Here is a 12,589-nt window from a genome sequence, read left to right as displayed (position 1 = left end):
TTTCTGCTGTATCCTGGTGCAGGTCGATCAACCCAGCTCTCTGAGCTCCGAAGTAACCAAAGCAAAGGGCAGAACAGGAGCAGGAAGAAGAGACCCCTTGGTAACAGTTGAAGGTGGTTTAGGTTTTTCAAAAGCCAGGAACATCTTTATTAGATGGCTGCGGGGCTGGGGCTTTCTGCTTCTGGGTCCTGTCGCCCTACTCCCTGCTGGAGGCAGGAGCATCCCTGGGCAGCCTGGCACCACAGGCTCATTGGAGGGACAGGGCATCGTGTGACTCCATGTGGGCAGAGTGGGCTGTGCTTGCTCTCCACCTTTCCAGCCAGTTTTGTGGGCTGACTGCTGGGGCTACAGAGGGAGTGGCAGGAGCGTCCAAACACACAGCCTGGCACAGGAGGGACTGAATCAGGCACTTTGAACCACCCTCTCTAACTGTGCCTGTGACTGGAGTCATGGCAGGCTGGTGACTGAGGCTTGTCCTTCTCCTCTTTCCTCCTCTGACTTGACACATGGACCAGTTTGACAAACCCTCCACCACGCTTCATGTGCTGCCACTTTCTGGGTGCAGCCAACACTGGGAGCCCTCCTGGAGGCCCGGCAGTGCTGCAGGATGTGCTGGTGCTGGCTGGTGCCGGTGCTGCTGCTGGTGCTGGTGCTGGTGCCGGTGCTGGTGCCGGTGCCGGTGCCGGTGCTGCTGCTGGTGCTGGTGCTGCTGGTACTGGTGCTGCTGGTGCTGGTGCTGGTGCTGGTGCCAGTGCTGGTGCTGGTGCTGGTGCTGGTGCCGGTGCTGCTGATGCTGATGCTGGTGCTGCTGGTGCTGGTGCTGGTGCTGATGCTGCTGCTGCTGCTGGTGCCTCAGCAACCACCCCGGAGCTGCTGCTCACCCAGTGCCGCCCAGCCGGGGTTGCTGTCCACTCGCTGGCACGGTCCTGAAGTGGGTGCAGGGAAGGCTTTGGGAGCCTGCAGTTGGGCCTGGCAACGGGACATGAACAACATGTGTTACAAGCCCTGGAACTTAAATATTTTGCTGCTATAAATGTTAGCAACGAGAGCTCTCGTTACATTCAAATGCCAGATGACAGAAGCAGAGGCCAAAAAAAGCTCCTTCCCAGCCAAGCAGGAGGAGAGGGAGCGACTGCACCAGTGGGGCAGCAGGACACAGGGATGGCACTGGGGATACTCACTGTGGGAGGGAGTGGGCACGGGGGATAGCCTGGCTGTGGTGCCTTGGTGGAAAAGGCAGTGCCGGTGCACTGGCCAGCACGATGAGCATGGCACTGAGCAGGGTGCTGAGCCTGGCAAAAAGCAGGGCACTGAGCTGGGGCACTGAGCAGGTCAGCAGCACCCCGTGCCCGCAAGTTGCACTGGTGGCCGAAGAGGAGAGCTCCTCTGTACCTCGGGTTTGGCATTTGAAATGGAAACGAGCTTGCCAGCATTTCCACCCTGACCTTTGTGCCTGGTGACTCCATTGTGAGAGTTCCTACGGGCTGAACCCTGGCCTGCAAAGGCTCCCCACCTCAGCTGGGGAGCAGTTTTCATCGTTTATGTTTCAGCATAATTTCAATAAATTCCAGTTGGCTGTTCCTGAATAACACCCAGAGCAGAAAGGAACCATGCAGCCTTGTGAAGTGAATCTTTGCAATTAGAGAACTTGAGCACTTTTTGGTGGGTGTTTTGCTGAAAACAAAGCTCTACATGTGATGGGCTTGGAAAGCACAGGACTAATTACCAGTGCTATTTTAAAAAATGGCATGAAAATGAGTTATACTGCTAATGCTCAGATGCAAGAACATGGTCTGCTTAATTTAATAATACGGTGTAATTTGTGTACAACCCAATTGGTAGCAATTATACATTATTGTAAATTACTTGGAGCTGGGTTCTCCTCTCTGTGCTCCGGCTGAATTGCACCTGGCTCCCTGATGCCCCAAAGTCCATGGGGTTTGTGATGTAAAGATGCACATGAGGTAAGGACCTGAAAAAGGAGAATTGTGGAAAGTGCTCAGGGTGAGGCCCTCTCCAGAGCTGCCAGGACAGCAGGTATGTCCTTATCCTGTCCTCGCACTCATGGAGTCTTCTGAGGTAGTTACTGGGAGCTCTGCACGCCGTGGAGCTGTTTGGACAGGCCTCACTGGCTGCTCCAGCAGCCCCAGCGCGGCTCCGTCTGTGACTCACATGCCTGACTCACAGACGCCTGATGCAATACATGTACTCCCAGTCACATTTATCACAGCTAAATATTAGAACAAGCTCTTTAATTTCAAACCTGAGTGCTTCCCGGGATTTTCTCAGCAGGTGTGCTTGGGCCAGCACTGTGCTGGGAGGGAGCAGTGATGCAACTTCGCTACCTTGCAACTGCCAGGTTTGCTTGTTTGCATGCATATATACAGATATATATTTAGAAATTTCCTCAAGGCAGAAGAAAACAATTCATGGCAAGCACCAGCTTGGAAGGTCACCTGGATTATTATTTCTGTACCGCAGCTCACCTTGAGCACATAAGCAAAGTCTTTATGTGCTGATGTTAATAATGCTAGAGAGTTAAAAACCTCAGTGGCACTGAAGGCAATTATCAGGTTGGCTTTGTAATGCACAGCCTCATTTTGTGTGCTGCAACAAAATTATATTTTAGTGTTTTAGAAGGAATAACAGTGTTTGTTAGTGGTGGTTTTTTGCTGTTGTGTTCTGTCCAGTCCCAGGGCTCTACCTGTGTGGTGCTGCTGGCCTGGGCTGGACCCCCAGCCCTGCCTGCTCCTCTCCGTTTGCCCAGGAAGGTGGTCACTGCTCCACAGAGCTTGAGAAGGCACAGGAGTCTGAAGGGAGATGGTTTTACCAAACAAGGGGGACTAGTCTGGGGTCCAGCAGCCTCTTCTTCCAAACATTTCCTCTATGGCATCTTTCAGCTGTGTGAGCTGTTTCTATACTCCCCAGCATTGCAAAGTGGTCTGACTTGAAATCCCAGCTGCTACAGAGAGAGGCAGAATTTATGAAGAACCAAGGCAGTTCAAGTTACCATGGAAATTGTTCCAAAACAGAGAAGCCTGATTTTGCTATACTTGCTGTTTTGGAAGGGTTATCTGCGTGGAAGGATGATGGGGTGAACCTGCCCCATAGCTCAAGGTGTGCTCTGTGTGCTTTGTGTTCTGGGGCCCACAGACTTCTGAAGACCATGGTATTTGAATAACATGAATGTGTTTATTCTGATGTCTGTGGGTGTCAATTTGTGCCCACAGTGCTCCTTTCACATGGACACACCATTATTATACCAAATGAATGCAAATACTATCTAGGAAGAAGTTCCAGGCTGTTCCCCAGCACAGAAAGACCCACACCTGGTTCTCCTGCTAGGAACTGGAAGACCCCAAATTTAATCACACTCCACTCGTTGTAAAGGTGTGCAAAGTCAACCATGCATAACTACCCTCATCAAATCCACCCCACCTTTCCTTGGGGAACTGTAAAATACCTGACAAGCCAGGTGCTTTAGTGCCCTCACTGTGCCAGCATGTCACCTGAGGCACAGAGACAGCCCTGTGATCCTTCCCTCATCGCCATCAGTGGCAGAACTGGCACTTCTGACTCTGAGATGGCACTGCCAGCCACTAACCCAAACACCTTGTCATGATATCCCTCTCAGACTGCAGCCCTGGTTTTCTCCCCAAATATTACAGATAAAATTCTACTTACAGCTGGAATTTCCTATCAACAATCATGTTACTTATAGAAAAGATAATTGAAAAAACCCTGCACTGTTTGTAAAGCAAATTTATTTGTAAGCATGCTTATGATGACATATTAGAAGTGGCATTCAAAAGAACAGAAAAATAGCCATCTTTATAGATTATGCTGAGATTACTTCAGTAATGTAAGTCTTCCCTCTGCTTCACTATTAATTAGAAATAAGTGGCACATAAACTGTACGTGATCCAGTTACAGGAGGTTGTGGGCAGGAGCTGCCTAATTCCAGTTCCCAGTACTAGTTCCTCCCATGGCTGTGAATGAGCACTTAGCAACAGCTGTCCCTTGGTGAGCCATGCGTGGGTTACTCAATGACAGGTTCCAAAATTCATATTCTTCTACCAGATGTAAAGTAGAAACTTTTTCATGAAAAGTGCTTCTAACCCATGTGGCTCCTCGTGTCTCCTGGGAACCCTGCAGGGATTAGTGAGGGGTGGCTCTTAGCCCAACAGTGTCACCCTTTCCTGGGAGTTCAGATAACCACATGGGCTACTACTGTCTAAAGTGCTCTAGGCTGCAAATAAGCAGGTGGGTGTTCAGAAGTGTTAGCTGCCAACACCACCCGTGGAGCCTCAAGGGAAACTTGGCACTTCTGGAAACGTAGCTGTTTGGTTAAATTTTGAAAAGCTGTATTAGATACCCAACCTTTAGTCTTCTCTTTTGGAAAATGGTCCTTGTTAGAGCTGTATTTTCTCCCAAGGAACACCTACACACGAGCTACTTGAATGTCACATTCAGCTACTTGGCAGTACACTGTGGAAAATCACTGGCCTTGTGCTGTTGAGCCAAATGCAGACCTATTTGTGTTTTTAAGGGAATTAGTATTCTTTTCTCTGTTTAAAACATTCCTATTACTCATAGTGAGTCAAATCCTGGCTGCATTTGGAGGGGCGTGCATAAATGGGCTGTTAGCAAAAAGAGCTTCATTGGGAGCACTTTCCAAACCCTCCGTCCACCTGCCTTTTCCGGAGGGAACTAGTGTTCTCCTCCTGCCCCAGCACTGCAGCTGTGATTGCTATCCATGCTGTCCCAGCCTGACTCATGCTACGTCTCCATGTCTTCTGTTTTGCTCCTCTGAGCTCCTCACCTCCTGTCTTGCAGATGCTCATGTCGCTGCTTGGGAAGTGCCACGTGTGTGAAGGAAAAGCACAGCCATGTCCCTTGTGACACAGGAGCAGAATCGCACAGAGTCAGTTAGGTTGGAAAAGACCTCTGAGACCATTGAGTCCAACCTGTGGCCAATCCCCACCTTGTCACCCAGCCCAGAGCACTGAGTGCCACGTCCAGTTGTTCCTGCAACACCTCCAGGGATGGGGACTCCACCACCTCCCTGGGCAGCCCCTTCCAATGTCTAAAAGACTTTGGAGTGGGCTCTCCTAAGGATCTCTCCTAAGGAGATCCATCCCTGTGCCTCCACAGCTGCAGGTGAGGTTCGGGCAACCTTGGTGCTCACTGCCATCACAGGGACCCAGCTTGTGGCAGTCCTTGCACAGACCCTTGGTGCCTGGCCAGGGAGGAAGCCTGTGCTGGCTGCTGGCACTGGCTGTGTGCTGGCTGCTGGTCCTGGCTGTGTGCTGGCTGCTGTGGGATGTTGGAGCCCACAGGGCTCTGTGTCCATCCGCAGCAGAGCCGTGCCCACTGGCTGTACCATGGCTGTACCATGGCACTGGTCAGAACACATGTGGAGCATCAGGTCAGTAATATATGGGAATTTCTCATGTATTTGGTCTGCTCAGGATTGTTCAGATTTATTTATAATGTAGGATGTCACGTCATTAATCCATCACGCCATAATGTAACAGCTCTGTTGATATTAATTAGATGCAGTTATTCTGGAAATCCGCTTCATTTTCCCCCTTAGGAAGAAGCCTGTGCCTTTCCAGGAACCTCAGTGATGCTTGCTTGGTGTAGCTGGCATAGAGATATTGGTTCTACCCAAAGTCAGGGTGTTTGCATCATGGTGACCTTAAGGTACACTGGAGCTGGGAAGAAGTGGCCCATAGTCCAATTCTTGCTGATGACGCTGAAAGAGTGCACATTTAGATGAGGTATTACAAATTAGATTTTATATTGGGGAGAATTTTTTCCTTGTGAGGGAGGTGAGGCCCTGGCACAGGGTGCCCAGAGAAGCTGTGGCTGCCCCTGGATCCCTGGAAGTGTCCAAGGCCAGGTTGGACAGGGCTTGGAGCAGCCTAGGATAGTGTAAAGCATCCCTGCCCATGGCAGAGGGTGGAACTGGATGAGCTTTAAGATCCCTTTTAATCCAAACCATGCTGGGATTCTATGACTTGGAGTATGACTGAAGTGCCATGGTTGGAAGAATATATGATATTGGGAAATTAATTCGGGTGGATGAGGAGGGTTAAAACTTCACGAGGAAGTAAGACACCTTCAACCTTAAAAATTATGATGTAACAATAACTAGTTTATGAATAATTTGGTGTGAAAATTTGAGTCAGATTATTTTTTTTTAGAAAATGAAGCACAGGAGTCTTGCACCAGGATATTTGCAGTCTGGCTCAGCCCTGGGAGGCACATCTGGAGTGGTGTGTCCAGCTCTGGGCACCTCAGGACAAGAGTGACCAGCAGTGGCTGAGGAGATGCTGAGGGGCCTGGAGCAGCTCGGTGCCCAGCAGAGGCTGAGGGAGCTGGGGCTGCTCAGCCTGCAGAGGAGCCCAGCTGAGAGGAGCCTCAGCCCTGTGTCCCTGTGTGTCCCTGTGTGTCCCTGGCTGTCCCTGTGTGTCCCTGGCTGTCCCTGTGTGTCCCTGGCTGTCCCTGAGTGCAGGGAGCTCAGAGCAAGCCAGGCTCTGCTCAGCAATGACCAGAGGAAAGGCAGGGACTGAGCCCAGGGAGCTCCCCTGCACAGTTCTTCCCTGGGCAGCGCCTGAGCCCTGAACAGTGCCCAGAGAGGGTGTGGAGTGTCCTCCCTGGGGATACTGCAGAGCTGTGTGGACACAATCCGGACACAATTCTGTGCTCAGTGCTCCGGGATGTCCCTGCTGGGCAGGGAGGTGCCACCAGTGACCCGCTGTGGTCCCTTCCGACCGGATTCACTCTGGGACTGTGGCTGCCGCAGTCGCTCGGCGCTTTTGGCCGCTCCTGCCGCGCGCACCGGGAGGCGCTTCAGCTCCCGCGCGGCCGAGCGAGCGGCCCGCCATGGCGCCGCGCTGCCGGCAGGGGGCGCTCTCGGGGGCGGCCGGCCGGAAGTGACGCGCGGCCATTGCCGGTGCGGGCGCTGCCCCGCCCGCGCTCCTTTGTCAGCGGAGCCGCCGCCGCCCGCGGCCGCCCCCGGCCCCGCCGGCCCGAGCGGGGCAGCTCCGCCGCACGGCCAGCTCCGTCCCGCCGGCCCGAGCGGGGCAGCTCCGCCGCACGGCCAGCTCCGTCCCGCCGGCCCGAGCGGGGCAGCTCCGCCGCACGGCCAGCTCCGTCCCGCCGGCCCGCGCGGGTGAGTGCCGCCCCCGGAGCAGGTCGGTCCCGCCGCCCCGGAGGGCTCGCTCAGGCGGCGCGCCGGGGCTCCCCGGGTCCGAGAGAGGGGCGCGCAAAGGCCCCGCGGTGCCGCCGCGGCCGGGGGGCAATATCGCTGTGGTGCCGCGGGGAGGGCAGGGTTGGGGCTCCCCCCTTTCTCTCCTTTTGATTCACTTGTGGTGGTTTTGGCTGGGGTAGAGTTAATTTCCTTCGCGGTGGCTACGGTGGGGCTGCATGGAGCTCGCCGGGTGGGAGGTGCGGAGCGCTGCCGGAGCGCAGCTGAGTTCCCCGTGGATGTGCTGGCACTGCCCAAATCAATACGCTGAAAGGCCCTGGTTTGATGGGGATAACAAAGTTACAGGTCAAAGTCCCTGGTGCCAGTTCGTCTGGTAAAGGTGCTTCTGCCGTTGCCAAAGCTGCTGGTGCGGGGAGGCAGCGCGGTCTGAACCCCTTGGGGTTCCACAGCCAGCCCGCCCTGGGCTCCGGGGGCGAGGAGGGCAGGATGTGGCCTGGCTTCTGCCCGGGTCCTGGCTGGACAGGGAGGACAGTCCTGGAGCAGACAGTCGCTCTCAGCCCGCTCGGGTGTGCATGTTAACCTGGAGGCTCTAAACCCACATACTGGCCTGCGAAATCTGGGCCGTGAATATAGCAGGGGAAGCTGCTCAGGTAGTCTTTCCAACTCTGTACGTCTGAGAAATGTGCTAAAATAACTTGTTTCTAGCAGTACTTTTACAGTAAATTGAAACTAAACCAGTTTGTTTTTCAATAATTGAGGGAGAAATTCGCCTTCAGCAGGTTCTGAAGGACGTGGGGTTCATGTGCTGGAGACACCAGTGCCTCAGAACGGTGTTACTGGTGGGAACTTCCAGGGTCTGGACTGAGCTCCAGAACTGTCACGTTTGTACAAAACCACTTTTTAAAACGATACATTGAGCTCTCAGAACAGATCCCTTTCCCAAATCTCATGTGTTTTTATGGTCTGCACTGAAGCCTGTCTCAGCCTCTCCTTTAAGAAGGCTCCTGTGGCTGTAGCGGTTTGCTGTTGGCAATGAGAAGTCTATTTTTAAACCTTCACTTTTCTTTTGTTTCCAGTAATACAGTCTTTGCTATGATCCTTATACTCATCTTCAGAGAGACAGTGGTGACTTGGAATGCAGCAGGCACTTTGCAAATACTCTCCAAGTTCTGTCCTTGAAGGGCTGGAGCTGTTTGAAGAGTGCTGGGGTGCCTTGCAATTGAAATGGGAAAGCTGGAGGCCTGGCTGTGGAGAGCTCTCAAGTGCATGGCTGTGGCCTTTGATGGCCGAAACTGTTTTTTTTTTTTTTTGAGGAAGAGGTGTTAGAGATCTGTTTTAAGGGAACAAAAAGTTCCTGTGTGCACTGTGCTCTCCCTGGGAGGTGCTAAGTGTGTGCAGTGGTTTCAGAGGTTTGCCTTCCCTCAGTATTTGTTTGCAGGGATAAGACCTGCATTCCTCTGTTTCGGGGGGCGGGTGTGCGCTCCTTGCCCAATGCCACAGGACTCAGGAGTAGTTCCTGACTGTAAATCTCTGCCTGTTTGTCTCCTCACGCTGAGTGAGAGGTGTGTTTTGTTCTGTCTTCATTTTGGGATAAACTTTAAGGTCTGTTGCTGTGACTTATTTCACCCATCAACCATCTCAGTTTGTAAATAATCAGCTCTTAGAGGTCTAATTCACAGTTAGGACAGAATTATATCAGGTGAGGCTGTCATTCAAATTAAACAGCTTGAGCAGAAAAACCCTGGTTATATATTTTTAGTTTTAAGTCTTATAATGTGTTGCAGAGTTTCAAGCTGGGAAAGGGAAATCCTGCTGAGCTGGTGCTGATGTTTCCAGAGGTGTTGCTTACAGTCTCTGCCTAAGTTCCACTGCTCAGGAATGTTGCTAGGATTTTTTATGATTTATTTTTATACGTATATTAGGAAAATACTTTGGTTGCAGAGCTGTTGAGGTTGTTGCCTCATGTTTATACTCTGTAGAGAATAGAATGGCTGTGTTAGTTACTGACAAAAGAATTGGTGAAGACCTGGTAGTGTGTGCAGAGGTTCAGCCTCACCCTCCATGGGCATCACTCATAAGTGATTTTGGGCACACTGTGTTCCTGGAGCTTGCAGTTCAACACACTTTGAGACATGAGAATTTTATTGTATGCCTTGGTAGCTGAATATTTGATATTCTGATGATTGTTTGCGATCTTAACACATATGAAGTTGGTTGCATTTGTTCTGCTGAGGTGACATGCTAAGGATCACCTCTAACACTGAGTAGAAAGATCCTTTTGCAGAAGACTGCGAGTGTGTGGAGGAGCTGAGGTGAAAGGGGAAGGCTAAATATAGCCATTTCCTGGAGAACTTATCTGCTTTTGAGGCTGGTTTTCCAAATGGAACTTGTTTCTTCCCAGCCCCCAGTAAGGGTAGGAAGAGAATATGAGTGGGGGAAAGAACACCCGTGGGGTGTCGTGGGTGGGTTGTGTTTGTGGTTTTTGTTTTTTCCAGCCAGCTGGTACTCTGAAGTCATGCTTAAATTTAATGAAAGCCCGATGCTAAAATAGGATCTAGGGACAGCCGTTGTGAAATAATTAGGCACCCGTTCAGCCCTTCTTGTCCCTGCCAAAAAAAAGCTACTTGAATTCATTTACATTCTTGGTATTGGAACTCTCAAATGGGCATCTTGATACCTGCTCTACTGCGTATAAACAGGTTAGAAACTTGCCCTACTCCCCTGTGCAGCTGTCAGGAGCTACAGCAGATTGCAGTGGTGGTATTGAACATGGTCGATTTCTGAGTGCCTCTGTGTTGGAGGATTCATGGGTATCATGGGGGTGGATGGCAGGCTGGCCTCAGCCAGGGTAGAGTGGATGTGGATCAGGGATGGGTTAGTTGCTTTAGGATCTGAGGGTAGTCAAGGTTGAGACAGTTTAAGAGCATCTTAGTTACAGAGGTATCTGATGCTGTCAAAACCCTCAGCTTTTGAGCACTGCTGTGGACAAGTTCCGTGGCCACACATTGGGGGTGTAAGGCATTTGTATCCTGTACGTACTTGTATGTGTCTTTAAAAACAGGAGTGATAGGGTTTTCTAGCAGTGTTGGAAAGCTGAATTCACATGCGTTTGAGAAGTGTTTTGGGATCAAAAATTTATAAAATGGTTTTGACTATGAAATGTATGGAATTCCATGAAAATGCTTTCAATAAATTCCTTTTTTTGCCCCACTATGTTTGTTATGTTTGTTAGTTTGTTGCAGCTGAAACACAGTTTTAGAGTAATGCTTTCAAAGTCATAAAAGCGCAGTCCAATAGCAGTAAGCAGTTGTAGTGCAGTAGCTTTCTGTGTTACACTAGACCATGAGTGTGCATGTGACCTAGTCTCAGGTGATGGTAATCCCTTCCTTAACATGCGGTCTTCTGGAATTTTGTGTGTACAGTGCTCACAAGTTCTCATTTCAGAGTGATTTGCATCTGTAGATGGAGATTGTTCAGAACACCTCCCAAAATTCTGTTCTGGTAAGAAGATCCACAGAGAATGAAGTGTAATTGTAAAGTAGCATTGAAGCACACCCTTGCCATGAGCTCCATGGGATGCTGTTTTCTGGAAGGAGCATGAGGAGTGTGCCCATGCTCCTAGTGAAATAAGTATTAAGCTATTCCTTTATGTGGAAGAAAGCAGCACTACAGTTCAGAAATGCCAGTGTTCTTTGCTGGCAGTTCAGATGCTGGTGTTCCCCTGGAAGGCCAGGGCTGACCTCATGATTCATCAGCTCCTGAATAGTCAACATCAGGTGCTGGATCACAGTCTGTCAGATAGTGTAGATCCCTCTTTAACAGGGCTCTTTTGATGTGCTCTTGCCTTTCAAGCAGTGCGTCACCTAGTTTGCTGCCCCAGTGCTGGCCATGCCTATCGCTCTGTGCCCAGCAGTGTGCTGGGGTCAGGGCCTCTTGGACACGGGATTCTGCCAGCACTGCTGAGAGCATAGCTTTCATTCTTTGTGCCTGCAAAGTGGTGTGCCACCAGCACTGAAACACCTCACCAGCCCTTTAGATCAGGGTCCCTTATCTCAAGAGATGGAGTTCTGTTTAAATAAAAAGGCACTATAAGTCCCTAAGCAATTGTGATGATCACTGTCCTTCAGCTCCACAGTTTTTTCAAGCTTAGGACCTGTTTTAGTTTCAGGTAAGGTTGGCTCAGGCTGGTTTTGCAAAGCTGTGTGAGGTGGTGTGTAAATAAACCGACCTGCTAAGGGGACAAATGCTCGAAAGGAAATACTATAGTGGTCTTAAAGTCACTGTTGACATGAGTAAATGAGAAGTGATGATCTTACGTAATTTATTATTGTGTAAGAAATGGGGAATACTGTGTGTAATCAATTGTCAGCAGCTTTAAAATGTTTTTGTGTGGTGCCTGTTTAAGCTATAGACTGGTCGTGGTGGGACATTCAGGAGACTTATTCTTCTTTTAAGACATAAATGGATTTGTTGGTAGGCCTGTGGGGCGCCAATAAATGCAGTGATTCAGATGCAGTTTTGGGCTTGGGAATTTACCTCTGACTGGAAAGCATGGGGTCGGGGGCAGAGGAGGGTGGAAGAATGTCTCTTGTATGCTGTGTCCTTATGCTTCTTCCTAAGCATCGGTTCCTGGCCTCTTCTCGAGTCAGGTTATTGCTGTGTTAGGGGTATGTGGTGGTGTTTGTTCCTCCCGTTGGTGTGCAGAGGCAGCTCTGTGGTTCTCACCCCCAGAAGTCCTGTAGTCACTGCATCTCCCTTTCTGAAACCCTCCTGGCAGGGTCAGACCAAGTCACTGTTCCTGCCCATGATGCTACTGGAAAAATGCATCTGGAAATGTCTGGCTCTTGTTGTAGAGTAACTCCAGTCTCCTTTAGGAAAAGAAAGACTCTGTCTTCGTTAGGAAAAGTTTATTAAAACAGAAGACCTCCAGTCTGATGATTGTCCAAGGCTCCCTTTGGAGTAATTTGTGTTGTCTGAAACGACCACGATGGAGATAGAAGACAGGAGGAACACCATAGGGTGTTATCTGGGCCTTCTTACGGAAGACTTGTTGCTGCAACACTTAACCTTCTGTCCTGTGTGCCTGGAATGTTCCTTCTCAGTGTGCTGAAGCCACAGATCATCCTTGGTTGAATGGAAACTGGTAGGAGGACTTGTTCCTTGTCTTACAGAATGCTCACTGGAGGTCGGGACTTTCTTGTTCTGACTGCAAACCTTACCTCTGCTAATGAGCTGCAGAAGAGAGGCCAACAAACACCTCTTCTAATTGCAGGTCTGCTGTTTGCCTGGCAAGGATCCTGTGACAGCAGGAGCGGGCTGGCAGCCTTCGCCAGCCGCCTTTGTCTAGGTGGATAGCTTGGAGGCTAGAAGTGG

General features: G+C 50.5%; 1 protein-coding gene across 2 annotated transcripts in view; it reads left to right on the top strand.

Annotated features, from left to right (window-relative positions):
- The first annotated feature begins 6,982 nt into the window (after window positions 1-6,982).
- The window catches only part of ACVR1 (activin A receptor type 1), a 42,546-nt gene continuing 36,939 nt past the window's right edge, over window positions 6,983-12,589 (top strand). The window contains exon 1 of one of the 2 annotated variants that reach the window (XM_085067227.1): window positions 6,983-7,180. The gene's annotated coding sequence lies outside the window, so the exon portion shown is untranslated. Of the gene's footprint in view, window positions 7,203-12,589 lie in introns of both variants that reach the window. The other variant, XM_085067226.1, reaches the window with a different exon arrangement.

The sequence above is a fragment of the Lichenostomus cassidix genome, chromosome 7 (genome assembly GCF_008360975.1).
Source record: "Lichenostomus cassidix isolate B80296 chromosome 7, HeHo_3.0, whole genome shotgun sequence".
Taxonomy (NCBI): domain Eukaryota; kingdom Metazoa; phylum Chordata; class Aves; order Passeriformes; family Meliphagidae; genus Lichenostomus; species Lichenostomus cassidix.
This window is presented reverse-complemented; position numbering and strand designations above follow the sequence as displayed.